We start from the raw sequence: 15,961 nt of genomic DNA, 5'->3' as shown, positions 1-15,961 counted from the left end.
CTAACACCTCGCATACTTGGATACTATGTTGTGGCATTTCATTTCGAGATGAAATGTTTCCCACTCTTTGACAAGCATCACATTCTTTGACAAATTGGGTTGCATCTTTAAAAAATTGTGGGCTAATAAAACCCAATGTCAAAGATCTTCTTTGCCGTATAATGTGCTCCGTGATGTCCACCCGTGGGCCCACTATGACAATGCTCTAGTATTTTCCGGCTTTCCTTCCCGAATACGCATCTTCGTATGATCCCATCCGCACAGCTTCGAAAGAGGTATGGCTCATCCCAAAAGTAATATTTTAATTCAGCAAAGAATTTCTTCTTTTGTTGACTGGTAGAGTCTTTCGGGATGTAATTTGTAGCTAAGTAATTAGCTATGTCCGTGAACCATGGCTCTTCTCCCACTGTCACCATGATGTACTCATCCGGGAAGTCGTCTCCAACTTTATCTTCTTGCAATTGTGGGTTTTCAAGCCTTGACAAGTGGTCAACTGCCACATTCTCCATTCCCTTCTTGTCTCGTATCTCTATGTCAAATTCTTGAAGAAGTAGCACCCATCGTATCAGTCTTGGCTTGGCATCCTGTTTGGAAAACAAATACTTGATAGCCGAGTGGTCAGTAAAAACAGTGATTTTAGATAAAACCAAATAAGGGCGGAATTTGTCAAAGGCATACACCACAGCTAGTAATTCTTTTTCAGTGGTGGTATAATTTTCTTGGGCTGGGTTTAGAGTCTTGCTAGCATAATATATGGGTTGAAAGTGCTTATCAACCCTTTGACCAAGGACAGCTCCTAATGCATAGTCACTAGCATCACACATAATCTCAAAAGGTAAGTTCCAATTTGGTGCAATAATGATCGGGGAATTAGTTAGTTTTTCCTTTAAAAATTCAAATGCCTCTAAACACTCTTTAGTAAAATTAAATGGTGCATCTTTTAGTAGTAGTTGTGTTAGAGATCTAGTTATTTTGGAAAAATCTTTTATGAAACACCGATAAAAACCCGCGTGTCCTAGAAAACTCCTAATGCCCTTCACATTGGTTGGTGGGGGTAATTTGGCAATAGTGTCTATCTTTGCCCTATCCACTTCAATTCCCATTTTGGAAATCTTGTGGCCCAACACTATACCCTCCTTGACCATAAAATGGCATTTCTCCTAATTGAGTACCAAGTCGGTTTTTTCACACCTAGCAAGCATTAAGTTAAGATTAGTGAGACAATCATGGAAAGATGATCCAAATACGGAAAAATCGTCCATAAAAACTTCCATGAATTTTCCACCATATCGTGGAATATAGCTGTCATGCACCTTTGAAAGGTCGTGGGTGCATTGCATAACCCAAAAGGCATGCGTCTATAAGCGAAAGTCCCACTTGGGCAAGTGAATGTGGTCTTTTCTTGGTCCATAGGGTCTATGAGTATTTGAAAATAACCCGAAAATCCATCTAGAAAGCAATAATAGCTATGGCCCGATAATCTTTCTAGCATTTGATCAATAAAAGGTAGGGGAAAATGGTCTTTACGAGTGGCATCGTTTAGCTTTTGATAATCGGTGCACACTCTCCAACCGGTTACCGTTCGTGTCGGAATTAGCTCGTTCTTTTCATTGGTTATGACCGTCATCCCTCCTTTCTTGGGCACTACTTGGACCGTACTCACCCATGGACTGTCGGAAATGGAATATATAATTCCCGCATCTAAAAGCTTGACCACCTCCTTCTTGACTACTTCTTGCATATTCGGGTTCAGTCTTCTTTGGTGCTGCACAACCGGTTTTGCTCCTTCTTCCAGGTTGATCTTGTGGGAGCAATATGATGGACTTATTCCCTTGATGTCGGTGATGCTCCATGCTATGGCCCGTTTCCGCTTCTTCAACAATTGCACAAGTTCTTCTTTTTCAGAATTGGTCAGGTCAGATGCTATAATTACTGGCTTTTGGTTGCCTTCTTCGAGAAAGGCATACTCCAAATGATCTGGTAAAGTTTTAAGCTCCGATTTTTGGCTCTGACTGTTGGACTCGCCGAGTGCAGGTAGGGTACTCGGCGAGTTGTTGGCTGTATTTACGACTTCTGCCTTTTCTTCAGAGGCACTCGGCGAGTATATCGGTCCTACTCGGCGAGTAGAACTGTTTGTGTTCTTTACCAATTCTTCGTAGTCGGCTTCTTCCAGCAGTCTTTCAATTTCCATCAAGTCTGTTTCTGGATCAAATTCTTCATCCTCAGCTGTGAAATTAATGGAATCTTCAATTATGCCTTCCTCTAGTAACTCATCTAACATATCGAGTGAGAATGCCGTGTCGTCATTGTTCCTTGAATACTTCATGGCTTGGTCCACTCCGAATGTGACTGAATCTTCACCTACCCGCAAGGTGAGTTTTGAGTCCCTCATGTCTACTATGGCACTTGCCGTGTTGAGGAAGGGTCTTCCAAGGATGATTGGCACTTATGGATCCGCCTCCATGTCTAGGATGATAAAATCAGTGGGAAAGACGAATTTGTCCACCTTGACTAGTATGTCTTCGCATATGCCTCTTGGTAAGGTGACTGTTTTGTTGGCCAAGTGTATTGCCATGCGAATTGGCCTTGGTTCCGGGAGATCCAGCTTTTTAAAGAACGAATATGGCATTAGATTCACACTTGCTCCCGAATCGGCTAAGGCATGAATGATGGTCAAGTTGCCAAATTGGCAAGGTAAGGTCAAACTCCCCGGATCACCTTTCTTCTTTGGTAGCTTATTTAGCATAGCAGTTGAGCAATTTTCATTGAGTACTACCTTCTTCACTTCTTTCATCTTCCTTCTATTGGTGAGAAGTTCCTTAAGGAACTTTGCATACTTGGGCATTTGCATGACGGCTTCAATGAAGGGTATGTTGATTTGAAGAGTCTTGATATGATCTAGAAACTTCTGATACTCCTCTTCCTGCTTCTCTTTCTTAGCTCGGGCTGGGTATGGCATGGGAGGCTGGTAAAGTTTTTCAGGAACCTGTGGAATCGGATTTTGTGATGTACTCGCCGAGTCCATACGTGGTGCTCGGTGAGTAGGACTGTCAGAGTGCAATTCTTGGTTTTCTGTTTCCTTTTCTGCCTCCTCCTTCTGTGATTTCTTGGATAACTCAGTCTGAATAGGTGCTAGAGGAGTGATTATCTTCCCACTTCTTGTTGTGATAATGTTTATTTGCGCGCCTCATGGGTTATTTTCAGTTTTGCTAGGAAGCTCGCCCGGTGACCTTTGGTTGATTTGTTAAGCAAGTTGCCCAAGTTGTGTCTCTATATTGTGGATAGATGCTTGCTGGTTCCTTAGCATGGTCCTTGTTTCTTGAATTGCAGCATCATGGTCACTATGTCTTTTTTCTGAAGCAGCTACAAATTTTGTGAGCATTTCTTCCAAGTTGGGCTTCCTTTCTTGCACCGGCTCCTCCTTTTGGTAGAATCCTCTCCCTTTTTGCCTAAGCCTTTCCTCCTTGGCTTTCTTGTACTCTTCATAAGGGAGCCAATATTTCTTTTGTTTGCGCCAGTCTTCATCGTATCGGTCTCCACTTGAATAACACGCTTGCACCTTCTTGTTGCCATTCTCATCTAAATCACAGTCTCTAGTGAGGTGAGGCCCATTGCAGATTTCACAACCCACCCGAATAGCATGGATTGTTTGATCCATCTTATCCATCCTTCTATCCATTGTTTTTAGCATAGCCATGACCGCGGATAAGTCTTCAGTAGCTGCATAAGCGGCTCCCCTAGTGACATCATGCCTAGGGTTGTGGTATTCTATAGAGTGTTTAGAGAATTCTTCAATCAATTCTTTGATCACCGGGGGTGGCTTCTTTGTGAGCGGGCCTTGAGAGTCTAGTAACTGTCTGGTTGTGACATTGACTCCATCATAGAAGATGGATACTTCTTGCTGGCTGTTAAGGTCATGGTGTGGGCAGTTTCTTAGTAAGCTCTTGTACCTCTCCCATGCTTCATATAGCGACTCTCCAGCTTGTTGTTCAAAGTTAGCAATGGCCTTCTTCAACTTGGCTATCTTGGAAGGTGGGCAAAAGTGATCAATGAATTCTTCTTTCATCTTGGCCCAAGTGGAAACTGATCCGGGGGGAAGTGACTTGAGCCAGTCTTTTGCAGCACCTTTGAATGTCACCGGAAGCATACGAAGTAGCCGAGTCTCGCGGGGCACATTTGGAACATTGAAGTAATCAGCTACATTATTGACTTCATCCAAATGTTTGTAGGCATCTTCATGGTCTTTTCCATAAAAAGGTATTTCCTTAAGTAGCGCTAGGATATGACCCTTTAGCTCGAAGGTAGCAGTCGCGGGAATTGCGGGTTGCACAAGTCCCGGGCCAGTGTCGTCTCGCATCCTCTTCTTCCATTCTCCTATGGGGATTTCATCAATGTTAGCCATTGTGACAACTAACTCTTCCTCGGATTCGGTTTCGTGCTCGTATGTCGATTCCTCTTCTTCCTCGGTCTCGTACTCGATATCCTCCTTAGTCGGTTCGTCGATTACTAAGGAAACGCTGGATGCTCCTGATTTGCTGCTCTTCTTTTTCCCAAAAACAGTCTTCAAATTGGACAAGGGTGATTTCTTTGGTGTACTTGAACTCTCCACGTCCTTTCCCTTGTTTCTTTTCAACGCGGTTTCGGGGTCTTCAAACGGAGGTACCAGCGGGGTGTTTGATCCTCTGGTCATGAAAGTCCTGAAATAAACAAAATAAAAGCGTAAAAAGAACAAAAAAATTGTACTTAAAGAAATCGAAAATTTAACTGCTGATTACGCTGCTACTCGCCGAGTAGGTGCGACTACACTCGGCGAGTACCAGTGTGTTTTTGAAAAATATTTAAACTTAATATTAAAACTAAAACAGATACTAAAACCTAATTACTGACTACTAACTGAATTAAAGTAACTTTATGCAAGTAGACTCACACAAAGGATCGAAAAAATTAGGAATTAGATTAATTATTTAGAACCGTTCCCCGGCAACGGCGCCAAAAACTTGTTGTGTGTAAAATGCACTTGTTTTATTCCCTACTTTTATTAATATATTTAGCACACAAAGGCAGTGAACCTGTCTTTTAGTGGTATAGTTTAGTAAGTAAGGTGTCGAACTCAGGGAACGGAAAATTAGACTAACAACTAATTTTAACTAAAACAATTAATGAAAGTAAAAGGTTTTTCTTCTAGTTTTTCAAGACTAGAAACTTAAGCAACACTTAATTAATTAATTAAATGACTAAAACAAACAACTAATTCACCAAATTTGATAAAGATGTTTCTATTTAGGTTCAACCAATTCACTCCTATGGTTATTTATATTTATGATAGATTAATTGTTATTGGCTACCAATTAAAGTGGTTAGGTTCATGTTCATTACTCCTAGCCCTTAGACAATTAACTAATTTAAGCGGTGATCAAATGTTTAAACTAATTAATTCCCTAGATTAATGATTTGGATTAAATAAGATTTGTAGTGGTGAATCAATTTAGTAAATTAATTAACCTCTTGTTTGATGGTTTCTCAAAACAAGCTCACACATTAATCTAATTATTGTCTTATTAATCTTAGTTTCATAATCATTATTCCTAAGCATATGAATTGGTGTTCACATAGACATATGAGGTTAACAACTAAGAGATGTTCATGCAGCTTAATTGTCTTCCAATTAACAGAAAATAATCGTGATTAATGCATAAGGGTCTTTAACAAACTTAATTTAATAGATCACCAATAAACAATTAATCAAAACTAAGAATTAAACCATAGGAGTTCCTGGGTATTCCCCAAACAGAAACAAAAACGAAATTAGTTCATAGTTGCAGTAAAATCACACACAAAAGCAAGTTCAACTAGATTAAACATACTTAAATCCTAAAGCTAAGTGGAATGATTAACCTAGTTGCTTCAATTCTTCAAAAGGTTGGAGATTAGAATTCCTCAGCGTCTTCTAGTGCCCTTAATCGTAGAAGGATCTTCCAAAATCGCCAAAAGTGTATTCCCCTCGGATAAAGGTTCGATTTTTATAGATATCTCAAAACAGGGGGTACTCGGCGAGTAGCAGACCCTACTCGCCGAGTAGACTCGTTGTTATCCGTCTTAGATCAGGAGTCGTGGCTATCTTCTGGAATATTCAGCTGGACGCGCCGAGTAGACTCGTGTACTCGCCGAGTAGATGGACTTTTGTTCCTCAATCTTCACTCTTTGGTCTTTAATTGCTTTTCCTTGCTCCCTTTCACTCCCAAGCATGTCTTTTGGACTGAAAACAAAATTTAAACAATATTAAGTACCTTTTGTCCATATTATTCACATAATTAGTTAAAAATGAATAAAAATGTATACTAAATAACTAACTAATTATGCACACATCAGTAAGCATCTTCATGGTCTTTTCCGTGGAAGGGGATCTCTTTGAGTTGAGCAAGAATGTGACCCTTAAGCTCAAAAGTAGGGGTGTTTACGGGGCGGTTCGGATCGGATAATAATAAAATTGTGAACCGCGAGAACGGGGCGGGTATCTTGCTAGCACTAACCGTAACCGAACCGAATTGCTAAAAAACCAAACCGAACCGAACCGTATAAAGGCGGGTAACCACGGTTCGGTTCACGGGTATCCGTTAAATATAAAAAATAATAATCAATCAAAACTACAAACTCCATTTCAACAATTCTTTTTCTGAAAATAAAGCCAATTCTTTAATTATAAATAATAAATACTTTTAAAATTATAAAACCAATCATCAGTTCTGGATTTAGGTAGACACAATGGTGCAAACTAATATAAATTATTTGATATAATGATATTCAATATTTATTATTTGTTGTTTTTTGACATGTGGCCTCAAAATATTTATCAGTTCTTGGATGTTCAAATTACAATCAAAATATAACCAATTCTAAATTCTCGGTTTACACATGAAAAATATAGTATAACCAATTCTAAGTTCTTGGATGTTCAAATTTCAATCAAATATATAAATCTAACCAATTGTAATTTTTTGGTTTACGCATGAAAAATATAGTATAATTTAATTTCTCGGCTTAACCAATTCTAATTTCTTGGTTTGTGCATACTGTTTAGTGATCGAAGGGTTTATAATCATTACTAAATTGTCATGTAAAATAAATAATGTTCTTAAAGGACATATATATATATATATATATATATATATATATATATATATATATATATCGGTTCGGTTTGGGTATCCGCGGATATTGAAATATCTAAACCGAAACCGACCCGTAGGTATCCGGTTTTTTCGGTTTCGGTTTATTTCCGTTTCGGTTTTTTCCGGTTTCGGTTTTTTTCGGTTTCGGATTGACCGGATCGGCTCGGTTTTTCGGTTTTGCGGTTTTTTTGCACACCCCTACTCAAAAGTGGCAGTTGCGGGAATTGCAGGTTGCACAAGTCTCAGGCCTGTATCATCTCGTATCCTCTTCTTCCATTCACCCATGGGGACTTCATCAATGTTGGCCATGGTGTTGTCCAAGTCTCCTTCTTGATCGCTTTCCTCTTCGTATTCGGTTTCATAGTCGTATTCAAATTTAGCTTCTTTTGGGTTGTCTTCAATATCTTCTAGCCTACTTTCTTCACTCTTTCTACTGCTGGTCTCTCCTAGTTTCTTGTTCTTCTTCTTCCCGAAAACAGTTTTCAAGCTAGTCAAAGGTGACTTCTTAGGTGTATTCGAGCCTTCAACGTCCCTGCCTATGTTTTTCCTCAACGATGATTCTGGGTCTTCAAAGGGGGGAACCAAAGGAGTGTTGGATCCTCTGGTCATGAAAATACTGCAACCAGAACAAGAGAAAAAAAACGCGTAAAAAGAACAAAAAAATGAAATAGAACGAAAAAAACTGCCAAACAGCAGTGGACTCGCCGAGTAGGGTTGACTGCACTCAGCGAGTTTACTGTATAAAAAGCTAAAACAGATAAAATTTAATAAAAACGACTAAAAACTAATAATTACTAAAACTTAATCCTAATTACTGAATTACTAAAAAAATAACTTTGTGTAAGATAACCCCACACAAAAGATCGATAAAACTAGTAATTAGATTTAATTTTTGAACCGTTCCCCGACAACGACGCCAAAAAACTTGATGTGAGTAAAAATGCACTGGTTTTATTCCTACTTTAAAAATATAGTTTTAGCATACAAAGGCAGTGAACCTGTCTTTTAGTGGTATAGTTAAATAAGTAGGGTATCGAACTCAGGGAACGGAAATTAATCTAATAACTAATTTTAACTAGACAAGTAATAAAAGTAAAGGGTTTTTCTATAGTTTTACAAGACTAGAAACTTAAACACACCTCCTAACACATAATTAACTAAGCAACTAAAACAAGTAAAAATTCACCAAATTTGATAAAAGGTTTCTGTTTAGGTCCAACTAATTCACTCCTATGGTCAATTTTATCATAAAGTATTATATTGATTGTTATTGGTTACCAACTATAGTGATTAGATTCGCATTCGCTATTACCAACCCTTAGGAAATTACTCAGTTTAAGCAGTGATCAAGTGTTCAAACTAATTAACTCCCTAGTTCAATTATTTGGATTAAATAAGATTTGTAATTGGTTAATCAAATTGGTAGTTCAATTAACCTCTTGTTTGTTGGTTTACCAAACAAGCTCACACATTAATTTACCCATTCTCTAAGTAATCCTAGTTTCATATTCACTAATCCAAGGCATATAATGAAGTGTTCACATAAATCATATGAGGTTGACAATTAAGAGATGTTCATGCAGCCTAATTGTCTTCCAATTAACAAAAAATAGTTATAATCAATGCATAAGGTTCTTTAACAAACTTAGTTTATTAAAATCACCAATAATCAATCAAACAATGTATAAATCACACCATAGGAGTAAATTAATCTTTCCTAAACAGAAACTACGAAACTCAGCTCATGATTATAGCCACAGAGAAGCTAAAAACGAATTCAATTAAACTAAACATGATTCACTTCTAGATTAAGTGGAAGATTTAACCTAATTCGCCTTGAGTCTTCTTAATGATCAAAGATTAGGGTTCTTTAGGTCTCCAAAGGTATCTTCAGTCGCATGTTGCTCTCCAAGGAAGCCAAAACTCCATAATTCAGGATCTCAACCGATATTTATAATTATCTCAAAACAGGGTCTACTCGGCGAGTAGGTGCCCAACTCGCCGAGTTCCTTTGAGAAATACATGTACAGCAAGGAGTTTGGATATTACTTCACGAACATTCAACTGGACTCGCCGATTAGGCCTCTAGACTCGCCGAGTAGGGTCATATTTGTTCTTCTTTCTTCATTCTCCAGCTTCTGATTGCTTCTCCTTCTTTCTTTTTGCTCCCAAGCTTATGTTCTAGACTGAAAATATAATTTAGACATTATCAAGTACCTTTTATCCATATTATGCAAATAATTAGCTAATAATTGATAAAATTCTATACTTAACACATGGCTAAATATGCACATATCAGAATGACATAGCATTTCCAACTTTAGTAAGCATTGAAGGATGAAAGTTTCCACTCTTGATACACCTCCATAGATCTTCATCGATCCCGATCAAATAATCTTCCATCCTATCGGTTCATTGATCATAGTACCCAAGGATCAACATAGGAATTTTGGTTGAATAACCAAGAAGATGAGAGAATTCTATCATTGTGTTCATATTAAAGTTAGCCACTGTTTTACGGACTTGAAATGTGAAAAGCTTCAAAATTTGGAATCCAAGGAAAAAATCTTCCATAAATCAAACGCAGAACACCCGATTAAACAAACTAAAAGCATAATCGAATCAATACAGAAGATCTGTAAAGATTTTCAAAATCAAAAGTGAGAAATATTGTAACGACCATAAAACTTTAACAAATTTTAAACTTTTCAAAAACAACCCATTTTCATAGTGTTATTACAAAAAGGTTTTCAATACAGTTATTATCAGATTCTTCCCAGAACCACATCATAAAACATAATCATGAGGAGCGGTACGATCACGCCTTTGCCTTGCCACAGTCTCCTAAAGAACCTGAAAAACATTAAACCACAACTATAAGCCCGAAAGCTTAGTGAGATACCCCCAAAATACCAACCACATATACCATACACGCATAACATGCCATATCATATCAAAACACAGAACAGCCATACACTTCGGGTCTACTGTGTGACTGGTCCGCCGCACCGGCCAACAGTCCGCCTGGTCCACCCTCCGAGTCTAGCCATATACATCGAGTCTGCAGTGTGATTGGTCCGCCCGCACTGGGCCTTCAATCCACCTGGTCCACTCTCTGAGTCTACAGTATGACTGGTCCGCCCGCACTGGGCCTTCAGTCGGCCTGGTCCACTCTCCGAGCCTCGACACGTCTGGTCCGCCCTCTTGGAGCCTACATCCTATCCGGACCGCTCGTTGGGCCTTCGGGATAACCGGTCCACCGTGGGTATGCTGGCCTACAGCACAAAGCAGGACCCGCCTCAACCCAACCCCAATCCAACAACCATGTGCACATAAACATACAATCATATAACAATTCACAGTCAACAAGCCGATCTAGCAGATCACATAACATTCCATCATCCTAACCAGGATACCGACCTAACCGGTCACTAGCATAGCATTATCCTAAATACCAGGATACCGACCTTAACCAGGTCTCTAACATATACCATCTTAGCTACCAGGATGCAAGCATATCAAAGTAATAACATAACAACAAATACCCGGATCTCAATCCGATAATGGGCCGGCCTTAGTGCCTTAGACCCTGTTGATATAGTGAGGATAACTCACCTCGCAACTGTCGACTGAAAGATAAGACCAAGATGCTCTGACCACTAATACATTCTCAACCACTAGCCAACACCAACACTGAACTCAAACAAAAGCCAACAATTACCAAAATGCCCCTGGAAGTCAACTGGTCAACCCTTGGTCAAAGTCAACCTCCTGACTAACTCTACTCGCCGAGTCAACCCGATGACTCGCCGAGTCCTCATGCTCAGAACTTCCCCAATCCACGACTCGACTCGTCGAGTCACCCCAAGACCCGCCGATTCCCATGACTCTGATTCCCCTCGCACTCGACTCACCGAGTCCTCCCTTGACTCACTGATTCATGGCTCCACCAGAAGAAGTTTGGACCTCACGACCAGACTCGCCGAGTCCAAGAACAGACTCGCTGAGTCCAAGGCTATCTTCAACCTACTCGCCGAGTTGTTCTTCCAACTCGCCGAGTTCCAGTCCATCTTCAAGCAACTCGTCGAGTACACCTTTGTGACTTGTCGAGTGCCTCTAGATCTTAACCCATACAGAAGCCTTCCAGGCCATGCAGTTGATCCAAAACGTAGATCCGCCCTTCTACAATCCATCAATCACGTAAAGTGGCAAACTTTACGTGAATCCAAAGAGATCTAGGCATTATACACTCTAGGGCTAGGGTTTGGGACAAGATGACTTCACCAAACACTCAAGAAGAGGGACTTTAATTCACTCTAGACCCTCTCCATTCCAGATTTGAGGTAGCAACCTCAGATCTAACCTTCAAACTTGAAATACCACAAGCTAAACTTTCCACACATTCCAAAATGATGAATCTATATGAATAACAGCCCAAGAAACGAAGTAAGACCTCAAAAGGAAGCCCCAACAGAAGAGAAATCCGAATCTTAGCAAAGCCCCTTGCTCCAAGCCTCCTAACTCTCCGAGATCTTCTCCAAAATCTCTTATCCAAGGTTCAAATGCACTCAAATCCCTCACAATTGCGTCTTAGGGTTTTTTGGACTTCAAGAGAGGGTAAAGAGGCTGGTGAGAGGATATAATGTCCTTTATATAGGGCTCATCCTCCGAAATTAGGGTTTTCTCCACTCAGCGCCTACTCGCCGAGTCCAACCTCCGACTCGCCGAGTTGGCCACTTAACACGCGACCAGAGTCGTGACCCTACTTCGCCGAGTCCACCCATGGACTCGCTGAGTTCCCCTTTTATACTTACACTTTGAATCCTGAATTTGCACTCCTGAACTTGGGATGTTACAATTCTCCCCCACTTAAATTAGGCTTCGTCCTCGAAGCCTGCGGAAACTCAACTCCAGAACTACTCCCGCAATGCACCACCTGGCATTAACCAGACCAAGTTACTCAAGGCACAACCAACGAAACCCAAAACCCAATTTTTCCTTTCGCGGTGTTCTGACCACCGCTTCAAGCCCGCCACCGACCTCATCCACCTTATTACTAAGTATCACTCCATGATACATCACTCGCTCCAAATCACGACAATCGCTTGACCCATACGAGCTAGAAATAACCATGAACCACCAGAATCCCGATTTGAGTCCAACTCTATCCACTCCAGGTTGACAGAAGGACACATCCTTCAGTCTCAGAGCAACTCCCATGAGTTCTCCTCTACAATCTCATACCCTTGTCGGACTAGTTCTAACATCCTCGGGTTAGGAAAACCCGATGCACTAACGACACCTCCAAACATCCCCCAGGATGAATTACCACTACATACACAAATCCTTGATCAAAATCAAGCTGGGAATCCAAGACTCCATCCCTACATCCCTTCCGAGCCTCTTGGCTCTACACCCTCAGAATTTCTTCCGTGACCTCGGCGGGCATCCAAATCGGGTGTGATTCCATACTACTGTCACAAACCGCTGCTCAATGACCATAACTGGAACACTCCAATCATAACTCTGCACTACTGCTTTCACTTCCGTGAACTTACACTCCCTCTCGGAGCTACATTCTTTTCCCTTTCCTTACCAAGGAAAACCACTTGGCTGCCTTGACACTACCACAAGTGCCACGATGCTCACCCAATACTACACCATTTCCTTATAGCTTAACCGTTATCCCATGCACCACACATACTATGAATCCGCTCGCAGGGACCCTCGAGTCCATGCACTACCTCTACTACTTATGATAAATATATGGGGCCAGACCTTCAAATGCTATCACATCGCGACATACTCATTCCATATCCTCAAACAGATCTATCAACACATGCAGAGTCTTCAGCATGACTGGACCGCCTTACCAGGCCTTCAACCAATCTGGACCACTCTCAGAACCTTCAGCAGATCTGGACCGCCCTCCAGGGCCTTCAGTCTGGCTGGACCGTTCTCCGAGCCTTCGGCCTGACTGGTACGCCTACCGGCCTTTAGTCTATCCGGTCCGCTCAACTAGCATTCATCATTCCGAGTCATCCCTCCGGGAAACTCTCCCATGCATACTGTTCTAGCCCTCTAGGGGTTCCGAACTCTATCTCCATCCTACATACTCAAACCCGGCCTGATCCCAGGCCCTCCACAATCAAATACCCTTAGTCTGTATCCCGCCCCGCATGCCTGCCACTTACTCATACCAGCCTACGCTCTTGGCTGACAGAAACACTGCTGAATCCCAAGTAGCTAAACAACCTCTCATGCTCATCGATCTTCCGGAGAATTTTCCAATTCTCCCCCACTTAGAGCACTGACTATCAACCACCGGTCGCCATCACCGACCTCCCTTATCAACCCTACACAACACAATCCCTTGCATGCGAACTGGTTCCCATTAGAACGAGCAACCTTCACAAAATCACATATTAGAACGGATCATCTCACCTTGAAAGAAACCCGACCTTCAGCTAACCATTCCTCAGACTGTAGATGTTGTCCGACATTCAAATCAAACGCCAGATTCCCACTAAAACCCTCATGAATGATAACCAACGAAATTCCCAACACTATACCCATAACCATACCATAACCCTCAAAGAACAACGAATACAATACTGAAAACCACACAACGAGACTAGCAGACAAACAATACTCCACAATAATCACAAGATAACAAGACATCAAGAAAGAAACATACCCGTAGCTGCATCCGACACTGCCCTGACCTCCTCTGCTGTAAGCTGAAAAGCACGACCTTGATACCTTGGGGGCTCCGCTCCACCCTGACCTCCACCCATGATCCTCAATGTGGCCGGTGCTGGAGCCTGCACCGGTCCTGCAGTAAGCTGTGGACAGTTGACCCTCAAGTGTCCAACCTGATGGCAATGATAACAAACCCTCAAATCCCGAACCGGGGCTGACTGCCGACAATCCCTCGCATAGTGCCCCTCCTTTCCGCACCTGCGGCATGCACCACCGGACCTAAAAACTCCGGTGTGACCTTTCCCACACTTCCCACAAGTGTGGCTGCTCTGATCTCCCACCCTAGAATCAACGGTATTGGACCGTTTCGGCGTTGGCTGCGACTGCACCGGAGCCTGCCTCAGCTCTCGCAACTGCAACTCAATCTCCAACTCACGCCGCCTGGCGGCCTCCTGCAACTCCAACAAGGTCTCGCACCTCTGCATAGACACAAACTGTCTGATATCCCTCTTGAGCATACTCAGATATCGGGACATCTGAGCCTGCTCCGAAGCGAACTCAGGGCAAAACATCTCCCTCTCAGTGAACATCCTGGTGATCTCCATCACCGACTCCGAATCCTGCTTCAGTTCCAGGAACTCCTGAGCTAATCTCTCCCTCTCAACCAGCGGAACATAACGAGTGTTGAACATCTCCCGGAACTGATCCCATGAAACCTCAGCTCTCTACGCATCCGAATATGACCCCATGGTCAATCTCCACCAATCCTTCGTCCCGAGCCTCAACAGGTTCAGAGCACACCTTACCCTCTGATCAGCAGGGCATGAACACGTGAAGAAACACCCCTCCACATCCGACAACCATCTCATAGCAACAATCGGGTCCTGAACTCCATCAAAGGTAGGAGGTTTCGTATTATCGAAGTCCCGATACTGAAAACCTCGACCAGCTCCTCCCCCTGCCACTGCTACAGCCGCTGTAGCTGTCGCGGCAGCCGTCTCTGTGAGAACTGCATAGCGCTCATCAAAATACTCAATCATGGCGGTCTTGATCGACCCAAAGAGTTCCGGCAACTCGGCCCGGAACAACACAGCAACCTCATCATGCAGGATCTCACGAATCCTAGCGTCCAACTCGCCTGTGCTCAGCTGACCAATAACCTTGGGCGGTACTGACCCACCCTAACCACCCTCTCCAACTCCTGATCCTGACCCGGATCCGCTTCCAGCATGCCTCGTACCCACCATACTGAAAAAAATCGCAATATATCAGATACTTCCCACAAACCCGGGAACCAACTCCCAACTCAACCCTAGAGGTCATGGTTTCCCTGATACGCGTAATGTGCTTTCAGTAGTACGGGCCCATACTACCTTCCACACCTACCCATATTTGTATTAAGTAATACCACAACACCCTAGTGAAAAACATACATAACAAGCGCTCAATCCTCACTCCTAGAGGAACACCGGAAATCTCCCACAGAGGAACCCTAGGCTAGCAGGCATCATAAATCAGTCAACATTATCATGAAATCCTGAAGATCTCTAGCCTAATTCTAGCATGCTGTTCTATCAAATATCAAAAACAAATATCATGTATGGTACTTTGGGGTTACTTACTGGCTCTGGCTGATCGTACCTCCACGTCCTCCTTTACTCATTTTGAAAACCATTTTAAATTCTCTTTTAAAAACTCTCCCTGATTTGAGACTGGATTCACACGAATGTTCCTCCAATTCACTCAAACCAAGGCTCTGATACCAACTTGTAACGACCATACAACTTTAACAAATTTTAAACTTTCAAAAACAACCCATTTTCATAATGTTATTACAAAAAGGTTTTCAATACAGTTATTGTCAGAGTCTTCCCAGAACCACATCATAAAACATAATCATGAGGAGCGGTACGATCACGCCTTTGCCTTGCCACAGTCTCCTGAAGAACCTGAAAAACATTAAACCACAACTATAAGCCCGAAAGCTTAGTGAGATACCCCCAAAATACCAACCACATATATCATACACGCATAACATGCCATATGATATCAGAACACATAACAACCATGCACTTCGGGTCTACTGTGTG

General features: G+C 42.0%; 1 non-coding gene across 1 annotated transcript; it reads left to right on the top strand.

Annotated features, from left to right (window-relative positions):
* Positions 1 to 3,911: 3,911 nt before the first annotated feature.
* On the top strand, positions 3,912 to 4,018 carry LOC145055945 (small nucleolar RNA R71). The gene has a single exon (XR_013685489.1). It is a non-coding gene; the product is annotated as a small nucleolar RNA R71 (small nucleolar RNA).
* The last annotated feature ends 11,943 nt before the right edge of the window (positions 4,019 to 15,961 follow it).

This window comes from Lactuca serriola, chromosome 5 (assembly GCF_051521515.1).
Source record: "Lactuca serriola cultivar US96UC23 chromosome 5, Lser_US96UC23_V15, whole genome shotgun sequence".
Taxonomy (NCBI): Eukaryota; Viridiplantae; Streptophyta; class Magnoliopsida; order Asterales; family Asteraceae; genus Lactuca; species Lactuca serriola.
The sequence above is the reverse complement of the archived record's forward strand: the minus strand, read 5'-3'. Positions and strand labels throughout refer to the sequence as shown.